This window comes from Tachyglossus aculeatus, chromosome 6, assembly GCF_015852505.1.
Source record: "Tachyglossus aculeatus isolate mTacAcu1 chromosome 6, mTacAcu1.pri, whole genome shotgun sequence".
NCBI classification, from domain to species: Eukaryota; Metazoa; Chordata; class Mammalia; order Monotremata; family Tachyglossidae; genus Tachyglossus; species Tachyglossus aculeatus.
In genome coordinates this window covers 41,685,092-41,701,463 of record NC_052071.1, presented here as the reverse complement: position 1 = coordinate 41,701,463, position 16,372 = coordinate 41,685,092, and the positions used below count along the sequence as shown (strand labels likewise).

The 16,372-nt window shown below is 44.5% G+C and overlaps 1 protein-coding gene and 1 non-coding gene across 2 annotated transcripts in view; one reads left to right on the top strand and one right to left on the bottom strand.

The window, feature by feature from the left end:
• Nucleotides 1-16,372, top strand: part of TSC22D3 (TSC22 domain family member 3) — a 143,312-nt gene that overhangs the window by 115,189 nt on the left and 11,751 nt on the right. The gene's annotated exons all lie outside the window — the stretch shown is intronic.
• LOC119930163 lies at nucleotides 10,501-10,638 on the bottom strand. Its single transcript, XR_005451652.1, has one exon. It is a non-coding gene; the product is annotated as a small nucleolar RNA SNORA7 (small nucleolar RNA).

Here is a 16,372-nt window from a genome sequence, read left to right as displayed (position 1 = left end):
AGTCACAACTTCTTTGTGCCTCAGTTACCTCATCTGTAAAATGGGTATTAGGACTGTAAATCCTTTGGGGTACAGGGACTGTTTCCAAGCTAATTAGCTTTTATCTATGCCCAATGCTTAGTACAGTGCCTAACACATAGTAAGCACTTAACAAATACCATAAAAAAATTAAAAAGTGGCAGAGCTGGGATTACAACCCAGGTCCTCTGACTCCCAGACCCGAGCTCTTTCCACTAGGTCAAATTGTTTATCATGGTATTTATTAAATTCTTCCTGGGTGCCAAGCACTGGGATAGATACAATACAACCACATCAAACACAGTTCCTGTGTCTCATAGACCTGCCTGTAGGGAAGGGTGGAAAACATTCTTCTGTAGGCTCAAATTCAGGGTATAGGAAAGGTAGACGATGCTTGTATTTGACAGCTCCCTTGTGTGATTCTGAGGTAAGGTAGCCCTATTTAAGGGGAGAGTGGATTTTGTTGGGTCATTCAGTCAATCAATAGTATTTATTGAGTGCTGAATATGTGCAGAGCACTGTACTAAGCACTTGGGAGAGTACACTACAGCAGAATTAGCAAACCCATTCCCTGCCCAAAATGAGTTTACAGTCTACAGGGGTGACAGACATTAAATGGAATGCCTTCCCTCCACACCTCCGCCAAACTACCTCTCTTCCTCCCTTCAAAGCCCTACTGAGAGTTCACCTCCTCCAGGAGGCCTTCCCAGACTGAGCCCCCTTTTTCCTCTCCTCCTCCCCATCACCCCCCTTCTGCCCTACCACCTTCCCTTCCCCACAGCACTTGTATATATTTGTACAGATTTATTACTCTATTTTATTTGTACATATTTACTACTCTATTTTATTAATGATGTGCATATAGCTATAATTCTATTTATTCTAATGGTTTGCACACCTGACTACATGTTTTGTTTTGTTGTCTGTCTCCCCCTTCTAAACTGTGAGCCCGTTGCTGGGTAGGGACCGTCTCTATATGTTGCCAACTTGTACTTCCCAAGCACTTAGTCCAGTGCTCTGCACACAGTAAGCGCTCAACAAATACGATTGAATGAATGGAAGTAATTTATAATGTATAATTTAGAGATATTCATTCAGTCATATGTATATGTACATAGGTGAATAAGTGCTGTGGGGTTGGGGCTAGGGCAAATAGCAAATGTCTAAATGTCACAGACCCATGTTCACAGATGATGCAGAAGGGAGAGTGAACTGGGAAAAAGAGGGCTTAATTAGGGAAGGCCTCTCAGAGGAGGTGTGACCTTAATAATGCTTTGAAGGTGGAGAGAGTGGGTCATTTGCTGACCCTGTCTACTTCTCCCTCCTCAAGCCTACCCTTTTGAGCCTATGGAAGAATCTTTTCCAAGCTTCCCTCCCTTCTCCCATGTGGCAGAGAACTGGACTTATTTCATCTCAGCTAAATTCATCTGTCTTTCATGGAGCTGGGAGGCCACCCTGTGATTCAGAGCAGCTTACAACTGTGGAGTTCTAACTATTCTGTCAAAAATAATGCTCACATAACCCCCATGAAATGGGTGTCAAGAGTAACATATGAATGGGAAGCCGTGTGAACTAGTGGAGAGAACACCAGCCTGAAAGTCGGAGGACCTGGGCTCTAATTTTGGCTCTGCCATTTACCTGCTGTGTGACCTTGGGCAAGTCACTTAATGCCTCTGTGCTTCAGTCCCCTCATCTGGAAAATGGGAATTCAATACCTGTTCTCCCTCCTACTTAAACTCTGAGCCCCATGTGGGCCCCGATTATCTTGTGTTTACCCCAGCACTTAGTAAGCACTTAACAAATATTATTATTATTACTATTATGAACATACGCTGAGTAGCACTTTGGTGTTTCAGTGGGATTTCAAATCAATTATCCATGAGGAAACTTAGAATGAGTTGGAGGGAATGTAATCTAGGAGGGCCATGGAGACACTGGGAGACAAGTAGATGGGTACAACAAGCAGCATCTGGGAGATAGAGAACCCTAGGACTGAAATTGACTTTCCAACTGTAAAGTTAGGCTCAAAGGAAAGCCAGATAAATGAGAGCACCAATAGAGAAAATGATTGTCAGAGCAAGAGGGAAAATGACATCCAAGGTTCAACAGGAAGAAGGGAAGATTTACACTCTGGGAATGTAATAATAATAATAATGGTACTTAAGTTCTTACTATGTCCCAAGCACTGTTCTAGGCACTGGGGTAGATACAAGTTAATCAAGTTGGACAGAGTCCCTGTCCCACGTGGACCGCACACTCTTATCCCCATTTTACAGATGAGGTAACTAAGGTCCAGAGAAGTTAAGTGACTTGTCCAAGATCGCCCAGCAGACATGTGGCGGAGCAGGGATTAGAACCAAGTTCCTTCTGACTCCCAGGCCTGTGGCTACTCACCATAAGCAAGTAGAGACCCACTGTTTTGGATTGGGGGGGACATCATGACTGAGCAACAGCCTTGTTTCTAAGCTTCTTGAGGGCAGAGATCATTTCTACCTACACTCAAGTACTCTACCAAAACCTTCTGCCCCTCTAGACAGTAAGTTAGTTGTGGGCAGGTAACATGTCTCCCAACTCTGTTATATTATACTCTCCCAAGCAATTAGTACAGTGTTCTGCACAGAATCAGTGCTCATCAAATATGATTGACTTAGTACAGTGTGCTCTGTGGAGAGTAAGTGCTCAATAAACACACTTTCATTCATTCATTCAGTCATATTTATTGAGCACTTACTGTGTGCAGAGCTCTGTACTAAGCGCTTGAAAAGTACAATTTGGCAACAGATAGAGACGATCCCTACCCAACAACGGGCTCACAGTCTAGAAGGAGGAGACAGACAACAAAACAGAACAAGTAGACAGGCATCAATAGCATCAACATAGATAAATAGAATTATAGATATAAACACATCATTAATAGAATAAATAGAATGATAAATATGTACATATATATACAAGTGCTGTGGGGTGGGGAAGGGCATAGAGCAGAGGGAGGGAATAGGGGTGATGGGGACAGGAGGAGGAGCAGAGGAAAAAGAGGGGGTTCAGTCTGGGAAGGCCTCCTGGAGGAGGTGAGCTCTCAGTAGGGCTTTGTGGGGGGAGAGAGAGCTTGGATGGGAATGGATTGATTGATTGGAGGGTCCTTTGAATTTAAGAACCTTAAGTGACTTGCTTTTTCACCTTGGACAAGACATTTCTCTGTGCCTCAGTTTCCTCATTTGTAGAATGAGGATTAATAACTGTTCTTCTTCCTCCTTAGACTGTGAACCTCATGTGGGACAGGGACTGTGTCTGGTCTGATTTTCTGGTATCTATCCCCATGTTTAGGTCAGTCAGTGCTTGGTACATAGTAAATATTTAACAAGTAACACTAGTGTTTTTCATTATTAGTATTATTATTCTATTAAACCAATTCCCACTCTCATCTTGAGTTCATAAGAATACTGTCAGCAATAGCAATGCTCTCAATAAGAGAAATTTACATCCAGTTAGGGAGGGAGGAGACCAGCACAGTTGATCTGACTCTCTGAACAAGAAAAAACAGCTATGTTTGTTTGTTCAGATCTTGTTGTGGTCATCTTTTCTCTCTGTTTGGTCCTTGGTATCATTCAGAGAAATAGGGTATTGTTGGATATGACTTCTGCAAATTGTACCATTGTCCTAGCAAGTAGCTGAAAGGCTCTAGTCATTGCTGCTGGAATCATATGTTTCCAGTGTTTACCCAAAATAAATGGTTAAATGCTCTTCAGGAAGAGCCTCCCTGCTTGGATAGTCTCACTGCTTCCTCCTTCAATCTTTCCCCCCACCGGTTCAACTCCCTCACCCACCGCTTTCTTCACATACCCAGACCCCTCTGATCTGGGGAGCAAGGACACTTTCCATTGAGCAGAGAGGATGCATCAGTTTCTGGTCTCGGGTTTCCTCTCTCTGACTCACTCATTTTTGACTTTTGGGATTTTCCATGAAGTCAGAGTCGTTCTCTAAGTCGCTACTACTACCTCAGCGGTCCACTCTCCTCACGCCTTCGCACTGGGTTGGCTACAGGAGGAAAGAGAGAAGGAGAAAAAGAGAAAAAGACAAAAGGATCTCTCCCCTCAATGGCATTTCAGCCTCCTTATTCCCCCAGCCTCTTCAAAAGAAGAGACAAGTAAGTAGCTAAAGCGGGCGTGGGGAGGAAGAGAGGGTTACAAAGCTGCCATTAACACTGAACTAAATTGTTGCCATGGATAATTTTTTTTCTATATTTCCCTCTCTATCCCCTCATAGGGTTTGAATCTTGTGACCTTTCTTTTACTTCTTGTGTTTTTGCATTTTCTGCCTCACCTGGGGACTCCGGTTGTTGCAGACTTCTTGGAGTGAACCACCTTCCGAACAAACAGGGAAGAATTGCCTAGAAAAGCCCTCCTCCCAAGCTGCTTCCAGCAATCCCAGCTCCCCTATCTTTCCCGGCATGCCATCTCACCTGACACAGGTGTTGCCAGTTAGGTCCACAGCAGTTCAGCTTCTGTTGCCTCATCCAGAATTCTGGGTGGAGCTCAGCCCGTAGACCACTCTCAAACTGTTTGTTACTGTCCTGGCAAAGTACTCATTCCTTCCAACTAAGTCTTTCTTAGCCAAGTAAATCTATGACAGATAAACCGTGAGACGATCAGCTCAAAAACTTCAATTCATTCAATCATATTTATTGAACGCTTACTGTGTGCAGAGCACTGTACTAAGCACTTGGGAAGTTCAAGTTGGCAACATATAGAGATGGTCCCTACCCAACAAAAGGCTCACAGTCTAGAAGGGGGAGACAGACAACAAAACAAAACATGTGGACAGGTGTCAAGTCATCAGAACAAATAGACTTAAACCTAGATGCACATCATTAACAAAGTAAATAGAATAGTAAATATGTACAAGTAAAATAAATAGAGTAATAAATCTGTACAAATATATATACAGGTGCTGTGGGGAGGGAAAGGAGGTAGGGCAGGGGGATGGGGAGAAGGAGAGGAAAAAAGGGGCTCAGTCTGGGGGGCTCAATGTCAACTGTTGTGTCATCTTTCTAGGCCTCAGTTTCCCCTTCTTAGAAAGGGAGGTTCACAATCGTGGTTGTCCTCCAAGGACCCAAGATTTTGGTGAGGCTCAGTGCTAAGCTCTCAGCTATGGCTCTGAATTGAATTTGCCAGCTACTGGTCTGCACCTAGAATCAGCATGGTTTAGTGGATAGAGCACAGGGCTGGGAGTCAAAAGGACCTGGATTTTAATTCCAGCTCTGCAACGTGTCTGCTGTGTGATCTTGGGCAAGTCAGTTCACTTCTCTGGGCCTCAGCTGCTTCTTCTGCAAAATGGGGATTAAGTCTGTGAGCCCCATGTGGGACAGGGACTTTGTCCAACCTGATTAACTTGATTAACCTGATTAACTGTTGAGAAGCAGCATGGCTTGTTGAGAAGCAGCATGGCTTGCTGAGGAGCAGCATGGCCTGCTAAGAAGCAGCATGGCCTACTGGAAAGAGCACAGGCCTGGGAGTCAGAAGGTCATGGGTTCTAATCCCACCTCTACTACTTGTCTGCTGTGTGGCCTTGGGCAAGCCACTTCATTTTTCTGGGCCTGTTACCTCGTCTGTAAAATGGGGATGAAGACTGTGAGCCCTGTAAGGGACAGGGATTGTGTTCAGCCTCATTTGCTTGTATCCACCCCAGTGCTTAGTACAGAGCCTGCCACATAGTAAGTGCTTAACAAATACCATAATTATTATTATTTTATATCTGCCCCAGTGTTTAGAACAGTACCTGGCACAATAGTAAGCACTTAACAAGCACCATAATCATTCATTCATTCAATCGTATTTATTGAGCACTTACTGTGTGCAGAACACTGTACTAAGTGCTTGGAAAGTACAACTCGGCAACATATAGAGATGGTCCCTACCCAACAATGGGCTCACAGTCTAGAGAGGGGAGACAGACAACAAAACAAAACATTAGGATATTATTAGTATATTAGGATAGGATATTATCTGCTGCAGGATGACCCACCAGTTCAACAGTGAGCTCTAATGACCCTTGGCTGGTAAGCTTAGAGGCAGGTTTCACCTCCTCTCCTTAAAGCCAAGAGCTGCCTGTCTTTCTAATCCTTTCACAGCTTACTGAAGGACCCAAAGATAGCATGGGGATCCAGGAGATTTAAAATACATGTCATTAAGTTCATGAATGGAATAAAGAAGGGTTTTAAACTAATGTGCTTAAGGCTGAAGAAGGGCGGACAGCTCTTTGCTATATATATGGAAGCAGCATGGCATGGTGGATAGACCATGGGCGTGGAAGTCAGAAGGTCATGAGTTCTAATCTAATCTAATCTCCACCATTTATCTGCTGCATGGCCTTGGGAAAGTCACTTCACTTTTCTGGGCCTCAGTTACCTCATCTGTAAAATGGGGATTGAGATTGTGAGCCCCACTTGGGACAGGGACTGGGTCCAATCCGATTTGCTTGTACCTACCCCAGCACTTAGTACAGTATCTAGCTCATAGTAAGCGCTTAACAAGTACCATAATTATTATATTAGTATTAGATGAAGCAGCCTGTGCCAAACAGAAGGAACTCCCTCGGCCAGGATGGCTTCAATCTAGGGGTTAGCCACTGTCCCTGACTTCCAGCCTCAGCACCCCAAGTCTCAGCCAAAGAAGCAGGAAGCCAGGGATAAGGCTGTGGATTTGCTTGGGCTTTGTTCGAACATAAAATAAAACTTGTCAAAGGGTCTAATCAAATTACCGGGAGTAGTAGTGGCCTATTCATTCAATCATACATATTGAGTGCTTACTGTGTGCAGAGCACTGTACTAAGTGCTTGGGAGAGTACAATACAACAATAAACAGACACATTCCTTGCCCACAAACAAGCACTTGTCAGCTGTGTGACTTTGGGCAAGTCACTTCACTTCTCTGGGCCTCAGTTACCTCATCTGTAAAATGGAGATGAAGACTGTGAGCCCCCCGTGGGACAACCTAATCACCTTGTAACCTCTCTAGTGCTTAGAACAGTGCTTGGCACAAAGTAAGCACTTAACAAATACCATCATCATCATCAGACAGTGCTTTGCACATAGTAAGCGCTTAATGAATGTCATCATTATTATTATACAGTCTAGATGGGAAAGACAGACATCAATACAAATAAATAAATTACAGATATGTACATAAGTGCTGTGGGGCTGGGACAGGGGAAGAACAAAGGGAGCGGGTGACATAGAAGGGAGTGGGAGAAGAGGAAAGAAGGGGCTTAGTCTGGGAAGGCTTCTTGGAGGAGATGTGCCTTCAATAGTACTTTGAAGTGGGGGAGAGTAATTGTCTGTTGGATTGTGTGCCTAGTGGAAAAGGCCTGGGAATCAGAGGACCCTTTTTTTATGATGTTTGTTAAGCGCTTATTCTGTGCCAGGCACTGTTCTAAGCACTACGGTAGACACAATCAGGTTGGACACAGTCCATGTCCCACAGTGGGGATCCCAGTCTCAATCCCCATTTTATAGATGAGGGAACTGAGGCACAGAGAAGTGAAGTGACATGCCCAAGGCCACACAGCAGACATGTGGCAAAGCTAGGATGAGTACCTAGTTCCTCCTGACTCCCAAGCCTGCGCTCTCTCCAATAGGCCATGGACCTGGGTTCTAATTCCAGCTCTGCCACTTACCAGCTATGCGACCTCAGGCAAGTTGCTTAAATTTCCTCATCTTAGACTGTGAGCCCTATGGGGAGGCGGGACTGTGTCTGATCTAATTACTCTGCATCTGCTCCAGGGCTCCAGTAGTTGGCACATTGTAAATGCTCAGCATGGCATAGTGGATAGAGCACTGGTCTGGGAGTCATGGGTTCTAATCCTGACTCCGCCACTTGTCTGCTGTGTGACCGTGGACAAGTCACTTCACTTCTTTGGGCCTCAGTCACCTCATCTGTAAATTGGGGATTAAAACTGTAAGCTCTATGTGGTCTGCTTCCAACCTGATTCCCTTGTACATACCCCAGTGCTTAGAACAGTGTTCGACACACTGAGAACAGTGCCTGACACATAGTAAGCACTAAGCAAATACCATTTAAAAAAAGGACTGAATTTGTAAATATTTCAAGTGCTTCATCACAATCAATCAATCGTATTTATTGAGCGCTTACTGTGTGCAGAGCACTGTACTAAGCACTTGGGAAGTGCAAGTTGGCAACATATAGAGACAGTCCCTACCCAACAGTGGGCTCACAGCCAGCAGGAGCCCTTAAGTGGTCTCTGGTTTTTTTTTTTTTTTAATTTTATTTTTATGGCATTTATTAAGTGTCTAGTCCATGCAAAGGACTTGGGGAGATTCATGATTTATGAGCTCAGAACCTTCCGCTGAGGAAGGCAATTCTAAGATAGTGAAGCTAAACACATGCAGAGAAGTAGTGTGGCTCAGTGGAAAGAGCAGGGGCTTGGGAGTCAGAGGTCATGGGTTCTAATCCCAGCTCTGGCATTTGTCAGCTGTGTGACTTCAGGCAAGTCACTTCACTTCTCTGTGCCTCAGTTCCTTCATCTGGAAAATGGGGATTAAGAATATGAGCCCCACATGGGACAACCTGATTACCTTGTATCTCCTCCAGAAACGCTTAACAAATGCCATCATTATTATTATTAAGTGCTTAGTACAGTGTTTTGCACACAGTAAGTGCTAAATAAATATGATTGAGTCAGGCCACAAGGAGTCACCTGCCTGAGGCTCTGGAATGGGCAAAGCTCAAATCCTGCAAGGGGAGAGAAGCCTCTAGCATCCCACACACCATGGCAAGCTTCTAGCCCGAGGGGGAAAGTCCCACATTTATTGAGAGAGCAACAGTGGGAATAAAAAGGCAGCATGGTCAGTTTTTATCAGCTGGAGCCAGGCTGGAAAATGAGAAAGCAGCCTCGTCGTGTGTGAAAGAAGAGATAGGCTAGAAAGGTCGGGGGTTGGAGAATGGGGCTGGGGAAAAGGGACTTAGAAAATTGTCACTCCTTAAAGTCTCAAAATAATAGGCATGAATCACCGTCTCCCCGATTTTACCCATTCCAACCTTTGTCTCAGGGAATCCTGGACCGCATATCCACTCCGTGTCTGAAAGCCATCGCTCCTTGAAGAAAAAGAAGTGGGGAACAGGAACCTTAGAACACTAGGCTAGAAGGAGAAGGACCAAATGCGCGCTCTCTCCAGTTTGCAAAACCAACCACCTTCCTCTCTGTAGTCAGGAGGGTGACTCCCAGAGCCCCCAAATCCCGATCCCCTTCCGGTTCTTCAAAACCTGATGGTGGGGGGCAGGGGTGGACCAGAGAAGGGCAGAGAAGGAGAGGAAAGAGAAGCAGCGTGGCTTAGTGGAAAGAGCCCAGGCTGGGGAGTCAGAGGTCGTGGGTTCTAATCCCAACTCTGCCACTGTCAGTTGTGTGACTTCGGGTAAGTCATTTAACTTCTCTGTACCTCGGTTACCTCATCTGTAAAATGGGGATCAAAACGGTGAGCCCCAAGTGGGACAACCTGATAACCTAAAACAGTGCTTGGCACACAGTAAGCACTAAACAAATGCCATAATTATTATTATTATTATTATCCCATGTTCATAATCCCCATGTGGAGAAGCAGCTTGGTTTAGCAGATCAAGCAGGGGCCTGGGAGTCAGAAGAACCTGGGTTCTGATCCCGGCTCCACCACTTGTCTGCTGTGTGACCTTGAGCAAGTCACTTCAATTCTGGGCCTCGGTTACCTCATCTGTAAAATGGGGATTAAAAATGTGAGCCCAATGTTGGACAGGGACTGTGTCCAAATGGATTAATTTGTATCTATCCCAGCGCTTGGAACACAGCTTGGCACATGGTAAGTCCTTAACAAGTACTATTATTATTATTAATATTATTCTTTTCAATAATAATCTGTTTTCAAAGGGCTCCAGGCAGCATAAAGGAGGCAGGGAGAGATAAAAAGTAAATTGTAAGTGGAAAAGGGAGTTAGAGGCCTCAATGAATAGAGAAGCAGCACTGCATGGTGGATAGAGCATGGGTTTGGGAGTCAGAAGGTCATGGGTTCTAATCCCGGATCCGCCACTTGTCTGCTGTGTGACCTTGGGCAAGTCACCTCACTTCTCTGGGTCTCAGTTACCTCATCTGTAAAATGGGGATTGCGACTGTGAGCCCCACATGGGACCGGGACTGTGTCCACCCTGATTTGCTTGTAATCACCCCAGTGCTTAGTACAGTGCCTGGCATATAGTAAGTGCTCAACAAATCTCGTCTTGTTGTATGCCGTCGAGTCATTTCCGACCCATAGCGACACCATGTACATATCTCTCCCAGAACGCCCCGCTCTCCATCTGCAATCGTTCTGGTAGTGGATCCAGAGCTTTTTTTGGTAAAAATCCAGAAGTAGTTTACCATCTCCACCTTCCATGCAGTAAACTCCAGTCTCCACCCTCGACTCTCTCCCGTGACGCTGCTGTCCAGCACGGGTGAGTTTTGACTTGTGGCAGATTGCCTTCCACTTGCTAGCCACTGCCCAAGCTAGGAATGGAATGGCTAAGCCTCTGCTTGACTCTCCCTCCCGTAGCTGAGACTGGTAGGGTACTGGAAACTCTCCAGGTGTAACCCTGAGAGGGGGCTCAACAAATACCATCATTATTGTTATTTTACTCCTGGGCCTTGGCCAGGAACTAAAGTCCATCCATTCTGGCCTGCCAGCCCCTACAGCACAACATGCACTGACAAACCTCTAACCCAGAGTCCCTGAATCCAGACACAGAAATGGCAAGCCCCTTCCCACTTCCTACTTAGTCTGTGAGCCTCATTTGGGGCAGGGATTCGGTCCAACCCCATCCAATCAATCAATCAATCATATTTATTGAGCACTTACTGTGTGCAGAGAACTGTACTAAGTGCTTGGGAGAGTACTATAGAACAGAGTTAGTAGATACGTCCCCCATCCACAACGAGTTTACACTCTAGGGGGATTATCAAAACTACTCCCATTATATTTTTTCTGCCCCAGTGCTAAGTAAAGTGCCTGGCACATAGTATGCTCTTGACAAATACCATTAAAAAAAAGCACCCCAAGCCAAATAAAAGATACATCAGGGGCCACATTGCTAAAATCCACTCTTTCCTCAACATCCAAACAGTGCTCTGCACACAGTAAGCGCTCAATAAATACAATTGAATGAATGAATGAATGTAACCACATTAATTCAATAACTCATCCTATCCCGCCAAGATTACTGCATCAGCCTCCTTGCTGACCTCCCAGACTCTTGCCTCTCACCACTCCAATCCATACTTCACTCTGCTGCCTGGATCATCTTTCTGCAAAAACGTTCAGGATATGTCATCCTGGTCCTCAAAAAACTCCAGTGGTTGCCCATCCACCTCCGCATCAAACAAAAACTCCTCACCAGTGGCTTTAAAGCAGTCCATCTCCTTGCCCCCCTCCTACCTCACCTCACTTCTCTCCTTCTACAACCTAGTCATCACACTTGGCTCCTCCGGTGCTAACCACCTTGCTGTGCCACCATCTCGCCTATCTCCCTGATGACCCCTGGCCCACATCCTGCCTCCGGCCGGATGGAGGAGGCAGGATGGCATCCCTTCCTCCTCAAATCCGACAGACAATGACTCTCCCCGCCTTCAAAGCCTTATTGAAGGCACATCTCCTCCAAGAGACCTTCCTAGACTAAGCCCCACTTTTCCTCATCTCCCACTCCTTTCTGCAATGCCAAGTTGCTCTTTTTGCTTTTCCCCCCTCCCAGACGCACAACACTCATGAACACATCTGTCATTTAATTGATTTGTACTGATACCTGTCTCCCCTACTCTAAACTTTAAGTTCATTGTGGGCAGGAAATGTGACTGTTTATTTTTGCACTGTACTCTCCCAAGAGCTTAGTACATGCTCTGCACACAGTAAGCACTCAATAAATACGATTGAATGAATAAATGATCTTGCACCCCTACTCAGAAAATAACTTTACTCCTTCTTAAAAGAGGCTTAAAAGAGGCTGTGGATTCAAGCAGCTACCTTAATCCCGATGAATTTAAATCTTGGAAGTGTTCAAGGAAACAGCAGCTGAGCTGCCTCTCTTAGTCAGAGGAGTTCTCTGACGTAGCCTGAGTTTTTTACTTATTTATTTTTTAAATGGTATTTGTTATAATAATAATAATGATAGCATTTATTATGTGCTTACTATGTGCAAAGCACTGTTCTAAATGCGGGGGAGGTTACAAGGTGATCAGGTTGTCCCACGGGGGGCTCACAGTCTTCATCCCCATTTTACAGATGAGGTAACTGAAGCACAGAGAAGTTAAGTGACTTCCCAAAGTCACAAAGCTGACAATTGGCAGCCGGGATTCAAACCCATGTCCTCTGACTCCAAAGCCTGTGCTCTTTCCACTGAGCCACACTGCTTACTGTGTGTCAGGAACTGTACTAAGCACTTGGATAGATACAAAATAATCAAGTGGGACACAGTCCCTTGTCCCATATGGGACTCACAGTCTTAATTCCCATTTTACAGATGAGGTAATGGAGTCATATGTGAAGTGACTTGCACAAGATCACACAGCAGACAAGTGGCAGGGCTGGGATTACAACCCAGGTCTTCTAGGCTCCCTGGCCCATGCATTTTCCACTAGGCCATGCCGCTTTTCCATGACATTCCATAACTATTCTTCCAACACTTACAGCAGGTTGAGAGTCTACTTTTTCCCCCCTTATTCACTAAAAACAAATACAATAAAGGCAGGTTGCCTAGCTGCATAAGTAATTAATGTGGGCATGAGAATCAGGTTGTCCTCATCTGACCTCATTAAAATGTCCATGTTGCCACTTTGGCTAATTGCAAATTAGCCAATTATGCAATTCAGCTACTGGTAGTGTAAACCAAGATACATGCATTGCACTATCCGTTCATGGATAAGAATAAACACTCAGTCAGAATATTTGCCAGAGTTCAGCCCATCATCATTTTTGTTTGTGTTTTGAAACAGCTGCTCACTGCATAGATAAACCCCAGTTGTTAATGTCTAGGCTAAGTTTGCCAGGGAAACATCTCCTAGCCACATCTCTGATTTTTTGCGGATTTTTTTAATGGTATTTGTTAAGCACTCACTATGTTCCAGGCATCATACTAAGCGCTGGAATAGAAACAAGCTAATCACATTGGATATAGTCCCTGTCCTATGTGAAGTTCAGAGTCTTAATCCCCATTTTGTGGATGAGGATACTGAGGCACAGAAAAGTTAAGTGACTTACCCAAGGTCAGGCAGGACATGTGTTGAACCCAGCTCCTTCTGACTCCCAGGCCCATGCCAAGCTGCTTCTCACTGGTGAATAACACTGCGAATAACAATATTCCAAGGTATCTCTATCTTAGCTTCTAGAGGACTGTAACACCCACACAGGAACTCTGTACTTCATCAATCAATCGTATTTATTGAATGCTCACTATGTACAGAGCACTGTACTAATGGGAGAGAGCATAATAGAACAGAGTTTGTTAAACAAATTCCCCACCCACAATGAGCTCGCTTCATTTGAGGAGGAAGCTAGTTGGGGAGGGTCGCTTTATAATAATAATTATAGTACTTGTTAGGCACTTACTTTGTGCCAAGCACTGTTCTAAGTACTGAGGTAGATACAAGCTAATCAGGTTGGACACAGTCTCTGTCCCATATTGGGCTCACACTCTTAATCCCCATTTTTTACAGATGAGGTAACTGAGGCACAGAGAAGTTTTCAGTGACTTGCACAAAGTCATACAGCAGGCAAGCATTTCCCTTTGATGGATATGCGCTCAATAATTCCCATTTGTTGGTTGATTGATCCATGTGAGAGTGATGCTATTTCCTCTTATGTTTTGTTTGTTTCATGTTACTTGTTAAGCACTTACTATGTGTCAAACCACTGTTCTATGGACAAGGTAGGTACAAGTTAACTAGGTCGGACACAGTCTCTGTAAATAATAATAATAATAATAATAGAAGCAGCATGGCTCAGTGAAAAGAGCCTGGGCTTTGGAGCCAGAGGTCATGGGTTCAATTCCCAGCTCCGCCAATTGTCAGCTGTGTGACTTTGGGCAAGTCACTTAACTTCTCTGGGCCTCAGTTCCCTCATCTGTAAAATGGGGATGAAGATGTGAACCCCCCGTGGGACAACCTGATCACCTTGTAACCTCCCCAGTGCTTAGAACAGTGCTTGGCACATAGAAAGCACTTAATAAATGTCATTATTATTATTATTATCATTTTATTAATAATGGCATTTGTTAAGCACTTACTATGTGCCAAGCACTGTTCTAAGCACTAGAGTAGATACAAGGTAATCAGGTCATCCCATGTGGGGCTCACAGTTTTAATCCCCACTTTACAGATGAGGCCACTGAAGCACAGAGAAGGTAAGTGACTTACCCAAAGTCACCCAGCTGATAAGTGGCAGAACTGGGATTAGAACCCATGACCTCTGTCTCCCAAGCCCGAGCTCTTTCTACTAAGCCATGCTACTTCTCTGTGGGGAATCACAGTCTAAATTAGGAAGGAGAACAGCTATTGAATCCCCATTTTACAGTTGAGGAAACAGAGGCACAGAGAAGTTAAGCGAGTTGCCCAAGGTCATACCGCAAGCAATTGGCAGAATCGGGATTAGAACCCAGGTTCTCTGACTTCCAGGCTTGTGCTTTTCCACTAGGCCATGCTGCTTCTCTGAATAACGTTTTGGACAACTGAATCTTGGGGAGTTAGATGTTGACAGAACTATTGGAAGTGGGTCCTGTGTAAATGAGGGAGTCTACTCTTGGGATCTTGAATAGTGTCATTGCTATGTATACCTGAGATGCATTGTGGCCTAGCTGATAGAGTGTGGGTAAGGAAGTCAGAAGGACTTGGGTTCTAAACCTAACTCTGCCACTTGTCTGCTATGAGACCTTGATTAAGTCATTTCACGTCTCTGTGCCTCAGTTACTGCATCGATGAAATGGGGATTAAGACTATGAGTCCCATCTGGGACAGGGGCGATTATGTCAAATCTGATTAATTATATCTACCCCAGAGCTTAGTACAGTGGCTGGCACATAGTAAGCACTTAACAAGCACTTAGGGGAGGAGCATGGAGTTGTGGATAGAGCATGGGCTAAGTCAGGCACTGCCACTTATCTGCTCTGTGACCTTGGGCAAGTCATTTCTCTTCTCTGTGCCTCAGTTCCCTCATCTTGGAAAATGGGGATTGAGACTGAGACCCATGTGTCCAACCCGATTTGCTTGTTTCCACCCCAGAGCTTAATACAGGGCCTGGCATGTATTTATTTATTATATGTTTATCTCTTTAACAGTTTTGACACCTGTCTACATTATTACTATTATTTTCATTATTATTACTAACAAATAATAATTTATTTATTATATATTTATCTATTTATTCTAACAGTTCTGACACCTGTCTGTCTACATGTTAGGTTTTGTTATCCATCTCCCCCTTCTAGACTGTGAGCCTGTTGTTGGGTAGGGACTGTCTCTAGATGTTGCCGACTTGTACTTCCCAAGCGCTTAGTACAGTGCTCTGCACACAGTAAGCACTCAATAAATATGATTGAATGAATGAATAAACAAATACCATAAAAACAAATGCTCCTTTAACAGCAGAGTTCTACTAGTGTAGTGATGCAATACTGTTGTCTGTGATGAAGCAGCTATGCTTCCAAAGAAAGGCAAGCAGCGTGGCTCAGTGGAAAGAGCCTGGGCTTTGGAGTCAGGGGTCATGGGTTCGAATCCCAGTTTCACCAATTGTCGGCTGTGTGACTTTGGGCAAGTCACTTAACTTCTCCGGGCCTCAGTTCCCTCATCTGTAAAATGGGGATTAAGACTGTGAGCCCCCCATGGGACAACCTGATCTCCTTGTAACCTCCCCAGCACTTAGAACAGTGCTTTGCACATAGTAAGCGCTTAATAAATGCCATCATTATTATTATTGTTATTATTATTATTATTAAAGGCAATTTAGATGGAGAAGCCAGAACATTATAGACCCCCTTGCCGGAACTCAGCAGGGTAAGGTTGTGACCCTATCGGTCTAAAACAGCTTCTGTGATGGCATCCTCAACTTCCATGAAGGGCTACTATTTATGGTGATGATCACCCCGTCTATTCTAGGTAAAGAACTCATCCCTGGGACTCTCATTATCACTTATTTGGTCTTGCCTCTGTGATATATTAATTTATTAATAAGATGATATTAATTCAGCCCAGGGCGAGATGGGAAAACAACACAAGTTAGGACTCTGCTAGTCTAACTGTACCTCAGTCTCGACAGTCTCCTATCCGACCTGGTTGCACACATCTTTCTCTCTGAAAG